This window comes from Schistocerca cancellata, chromosome 1 (assembly GCF_023864275.1).
Source record: "Schistocerca cancellata isolate TAMUIC-IGC-003103 chromosome 1, iqSchCanc2.1, whole genome shotgun sequence".
NCBI classification, from domain to species: domain Eukaryota; kingdom Metazoa; phylum Arthropoda; class Insecta; order Orthoptera; family Acrididae; genus Schistocerca; species Schistocerca cancellata.
This window is the reverse complement of record NC_064626.1, coordinates 444,594,983-444,600,708: the sequence shown is the minus strand read 5'-3', so window position 1 is coordinate 444,600,708 and position 5,726 is coordinate 444,594,983. Positions and strand designations below refer to the sequence as shown.

General features: G+C 42.1%; 1 non-coding gene across 1 annotated transcript; it reads right to left on the bottom strand.

Annotated features, from left to right (window-relative positions):
- Positions 1 to 308: 308 nt before the first annotated feature.
- Positions 309 to 383, bottom strand: Trnap-cgg (transfer RNA proline (anticodon CGG)). The gene has a single exon. It is a non-coding gene; the product is annotated as a tRNA-Pro (tRNA).
- Positions 384 to 5,726: the final 5,343 nt, after the last annotated feature.

Sequence of the window (5,726 nt, the reverse complement as noted above, 5' to 3'; positions counted from 1 at the left end):
CCCTCGGGCATGGGTGCGTGTGTAAGCTTAGGGACTGATGACCTTAACAGTTAAGTCCCATAAGATTTCACACACATTTGAACATTTTCTCCTGATTTCTTCCTCCGGGGATATTTGAAGAGTCAAGGGTGCGTCACGTTTCTTCATACCGTGGCTGAACTCAAGGAAAGGGTACGTATGGCTGTGGAGGAGATCCTGTTGAACATTCTGCATCAGCCGATGGAAGCTTTCATTCGTCGCCTGGAAAGATGCGGGGAAAGTAGTGGCAACGATGTGTATGGTGAAACTTCCTGGCAGATGAAAACTGTGTGCCGGACCGAGACTCGAACTCGGGACCTTTGCCTTCCGCGGGCAAGGGCTCTACCAACTGAGCTATCCAAGCACGACTCATGCCCCGTCCTCACAGCTTTAATTCCGCCAGTACCTCGTCCCCTGCCTTCCAAACTTCACAGAAGCTCTCCTGTGAAACTTGCAGAACTTTCCTGGTAGAAAGGATATTACGGGACATGGCTTAGCCACAGCCTGGGGGCTGTTTCTAGAATGAAATTTTCACTCTACAGCGGAGTGTGCGCTGTTATGAAACTTCCTGGCCGATTAGAACTGTGTGCTGTACCGAGACTCGAACTCTGGACCTTTGCCTTTCGCGGGCAAGCGCTCTACCAGGAAGCTTCATATCACCGCACACTCCGCTGTAGAGTGAAAATTTCATTCTAGATATGAAAGGGCGTACGTGATATGTGATTGCGTATATTTTTCTTCATTTTTAATATGCGTTCGAATAAATTTGTCAGTTTGTTGCGAAGTTCTGTCTTCTCTATATCCTACTGTTCAGTTTGCCGGAGCCTATATAACGACAGTATCTACTAGACGAGTACGAATCGTACTTTCGTAAACATTGTAGCACAACATATGCCTTAATATAGGTAAGATATGCCCTAAAACTTGCCATGGATGCACAAGAGACAACTATCATATACTTCTTTGACTTCAGCAAAGCATCTGACACTGTCGACTACGACATTTTACTTGGAAAACTTAGCCGCCTAAGTTACTCGCCTAGTGCCGTGCAATGGTGTCGTTCTTACCTGACGTCCCGCCAGCAATGCGTCATGTCCGGCACCATATAGCTACAATGGAGGCAGATAGAATCAGGCGTCCCCTAGAATTCGGTATTATGTCCAACACTGTTTTCACTGTACGTAAGTGATGTGTCATCAGTTTTGTCCTACTGCAAATATCACATGTATGCTGATGACCTCCAGTTGTATCTAATTGCAAAACCAATAAACGTGAAGATAGCTGTCGAGCATCTCAGTACCGACCTGTGTGCACTATCAAAATGGGGGCAGGACAAAGACTTAAAGGTCAACCCATCCAAAACCCAAGCGACACTCTTTGGTCATTCAAGGGGCAGGACGAAATATCGGGAAATCCTACCATCTTCAACACTGAATGGGACAAATATCAACTTCTCTTCTTCAGCTAAGAGTCTAGAATTAACAATAGATGAAAATCTAAATTGGACTGAGCACGTAACTGCAATGTTCAAGAAGGCATCAGCATCTGTCCATGCGTTACAAAAATGTAAAAAGCTCTTCTCTCTTGACCTGTAAAAGAAATTTGTACAGACACTTACAAAATGGTTCAAATGGTTCTGAGCACTATGGGACATAACTTCTGAGGTCATCAGTCCCCTAGAACTTAGAACTACTTAAACATAACTAACCTAAGGACATCACACACATCCATGCCCGAGGCAGGATTCGAACCTGCGACCGTAGCGGTCACGCGGTTCCAGACTGTAGAGTCTAGAATCGCTCGGCCACTCCGGCCGGCACAGACACTTACACTTCCAATTATTGATTACAGAGATGTTATCATGCAAGGTCTTTCTCATGAAAGCTCACGGCGCTTAGAACTGGTTATGAAGGCCTATATACATTGTATCTGTGATATTCGACTCTTTGACCATATTTCGCCATCATATGCACAGTTTTCCTGGCTGCGTACAGACGAGCGCAGGTATTGCCATACCTTTTGTCTTCTCTGCTGTCTTATCAATGAACACTGGCCCTCATACCTCTCCTCATCTTAGCGTTCTTGTCTGAACAACATGGCAGAAACATCCTTTCCCTTCAGAGCAAAATCCTTTCTGTCCCACACCATCGTACAACCACTTTCTCCAAGTCCTTGTCAGTAGCAGGAACCAGATTCAGGAATAAATTCTCGCATTATATTAGAGAACTGAACAACACCTCTAACTTCAGAAGACAGTTACTGACATATCTAAAATACTCTTGTACATCCCTCTTTCCAACGTGATGTTCCTCATTTCCAGTATTCTTGGCCGACGCAGTCTCCTTAAATTTCCTTTTGCCAGAACTCGCTATATCAGAAAAATCTATGTTTTACACATATAATTTCTTCTTGTATCTGCTATAATCCTTCTTATTATGGTCATGATTATTGTCATAATCATTAATTATTATTATTATTATTATTATTATTATTATTATTATCACTATTAGTGTCAGCAGCTGCGATAGTACAAGTAATGCAAGTACTAAGTTTATTAGTACATAATCAGTATTATTTACTCGCATTCCAACTTCATACACTGAAATCATTTCAATGCTAGTTTCATACTAAAATTAGCATTTCTCAGGTAACTATGATGTATAAGGGGCGTTCAAAAAGAAACGAGCCGGAGGCATAATTACAGAAACCAGTAGCTGTATGCTAGAAGTATTGACCCTGGCTGTTGAAACACTTGTCCCTCTGTGACACAAGGTGGTGAATGGCTGTCTCATAAAATTCCCATCGCTGTGATGTTAACCAGTTCCGCACGTACAGCTGGACGTCGTCCGAGGTGAGTCGTTTGCCCTCATAGCCTTTTCAAGGTGGACAAAACAGCGAAATTACAGGGAGAGAGGTACGGACTGTATGGAGGGTGGCTCAGAACCTGGCCGTATGAGGCTTTGAATTGTCGTGGAGCAGAATGACCCCACGGGTGAGATTACCTGGTTGTTTTGATTTGATTTCTTGGAGAAGGGTGGACAAGGTTTACCAGTAACGCGTTCACTGTTGTCCCGTGCTGCAGGAATTGAATCAGAAGGGAGCCATTTTTGTCAAAGAAGAACATCAGCATAGGGGTAAACGATTCACCGCGGACGACCACGTCCAGCTGTACCTGTGGAACTGGTTCACATCGCAGCCCCGGGAATTTTATGAGACAGCCATTCACAGCCTTGTGTCACAGTGAGACAGGTGTCTCAACAGCCAGAGTCAATACTTCCAACATACAGGTACTGGTTTCTGTAATTATGCCTCCGGTTTGTTTCTTTTTGAACGCCCCTTACAAAAAAGGTACTGTATGTATTAAACCGTGGTCCGATGTAAGAGAGGGAAGGATGGCTCAAATCAGATCAGTTTAAATAAACGAATAAATAATAAAAATTATACTAACGGCGTCCGCTCTGTGTCTTGTTGTAAATCAAATTTTTTCCATTGACTCACGCTGCTTGCTTTTGACAACAGTGGGGCCCACTTTACACTTCACCCTCGAGCTCGCACTGATCACTACTTGCCTCAGGTTTGTTTTCTCTGCAGTGTCGGTTGCACTTTGACAGTGAGACAGAGCAGTATGGAAAACTTTACTGACGAAAAGGGCCACTATACAGCTCGTGTACGGGGCCAACGTATACAATGGAAGAGCGGCGGGGCGACACTATTCTGAGATGTCCTCACAGCGACGGCAACCACACCATAGTACGCATTTGTCTGATGCTAGTGGTGTTGCATTAGTGTACATTTAGTGTTGTACCATTTGTGAGTGTGTTTCACAGTTGTGAAGATATTTTCGGGGAGGTAAAGTTAGCTGCGCTAAGAAACCGAATAAATCATAATTCCGTCATTGACCTGTAACGAGCCACCAGAGAAACAGATCCATTGTACCAAAATATTCAGAAAATGTGCGTGAACAACCTCTGAAATTTTGTTTGTCGAGTACGTGTTCGAATGTACACAAAAGAAGTATGTAAAAATTACTTTGGAAAAACATACTCGAAATGCGTCGCGGTAGTTCAAATTCAAACAACATAAGGAATCTGACTGGTAGCAATACAAAACAAATAATTTATTCATGACAGTGACATTACCTACACCTAACCACTATCACCACAGATAATTATAGAAACATGTTGAAAATTAATGGAGATATAGAACCTTGAATAGCTTTATGGTTAGAAAAGCGGAGACTAAAAGTTGCGTGGGGTATCAAAGATTAGCATAAGCTAAACAGAATGTGTAGGGTGCTTTGTGTATCAGAAATGTATAGATGTAAACATTATCAGAAGGCTGGATCGGACTGTATCTAATCAGGAGAATGACGGCTAAAAAACAGAAATTATGTCCCTTTTTTTTTTAAAAAATGCTGTCGCCATTTGACTGTATTAATTTTTATATGGATTGTACAACAATAAAATAAAATTGTTAAATTCAAATGGCGGCAGCATCATTCAACAAATTCACCATGGCTGTGGCTCCAGCCAAAACAAAAATTATAAATTATATCGATATTGTTTTTGTATTTCACTAATTCTGCATTAAGTGGGTAATTATAAACGATAACCGATAGCGAAAATACATTTTATAAGCGGAATTGGAATCATTGTGGAAACAGATTATTACAAACAAATGAAATGGCTCAAATGGCTCTGAGCACTATGCGACTTAACTTCTGTGGTCATCAGTCCCCTAGAATTTAGAACTACTTACACCTAACTAACCTAGTGACATCACACACATCTACGCCCGAGGCAGGATTCGAATCTGCGACCGCAGCGGCTCCAGACTGCAGCGCCTAGAACCACTCGGCCACTCCGCCGGCACAAATGAAATGTTTAAATCATAAAGTTTCGATTTTAGTGCTACTGGTTTGACATAGAATAGCTTCTTTCACTATTATACAGTCTTTGCATATGATCGTGATTTGACCAAAGCATCGGCCCTTAAGCTTATGCTCATAGGGCCTAACTTCAAGGCGGATGAAATCAGCTGCAATGTGCTTGGGCAACTATGCAAATGGAGTCAGAATAAAAGCTGCTGTCTTCTAGCTAATCATTTACTCGTTTAACAACAATCATTTCTTCGTCTATACCTACACTGTCCCGTTCCTGTTGTAGTTGTTTAGTGTCCATATCTATGACGTCCCGATCGGTTACAACTCCCTTATATGAATTTAACATCGTGCGCAGGCCACTGATGATAGCGTACTCTCCAATGATCTGGCATTTAATTAGTTGTTCATTTGCTTAGTTTTCATGGTCTCTAACAGGAGAGCAACATTACGCAGTCTCCTGACAAATTTCAATTGCCCTGCAAGTCCCTCTAATACTTCAGAAAGTTGACAGTTTCTTAAATGTTCATTATACAGGGTGGTCCATTTGTCGTGACCGGGGCAAATATCTCACGAAACAAGCGTCAAACGAAAAAACTATAAAGGAGGAAACTTATCTAGCTTGAAGGGGGAAACCAGATGGAGGTATGGTTACCCGCTAGATGGCGCTACCATAGGTCAAATGGATATCAACTGCGTATTTTTAAAATAGGAACCCCCATTTTTTGTTACATATTCGTGTAGCACGTAAAGAAATATGAATGTTTTAGTCGGACCACTTATTTCGCTTTGTGATAGATGGCGTTGTAATAGTCCCAAACATATGGAT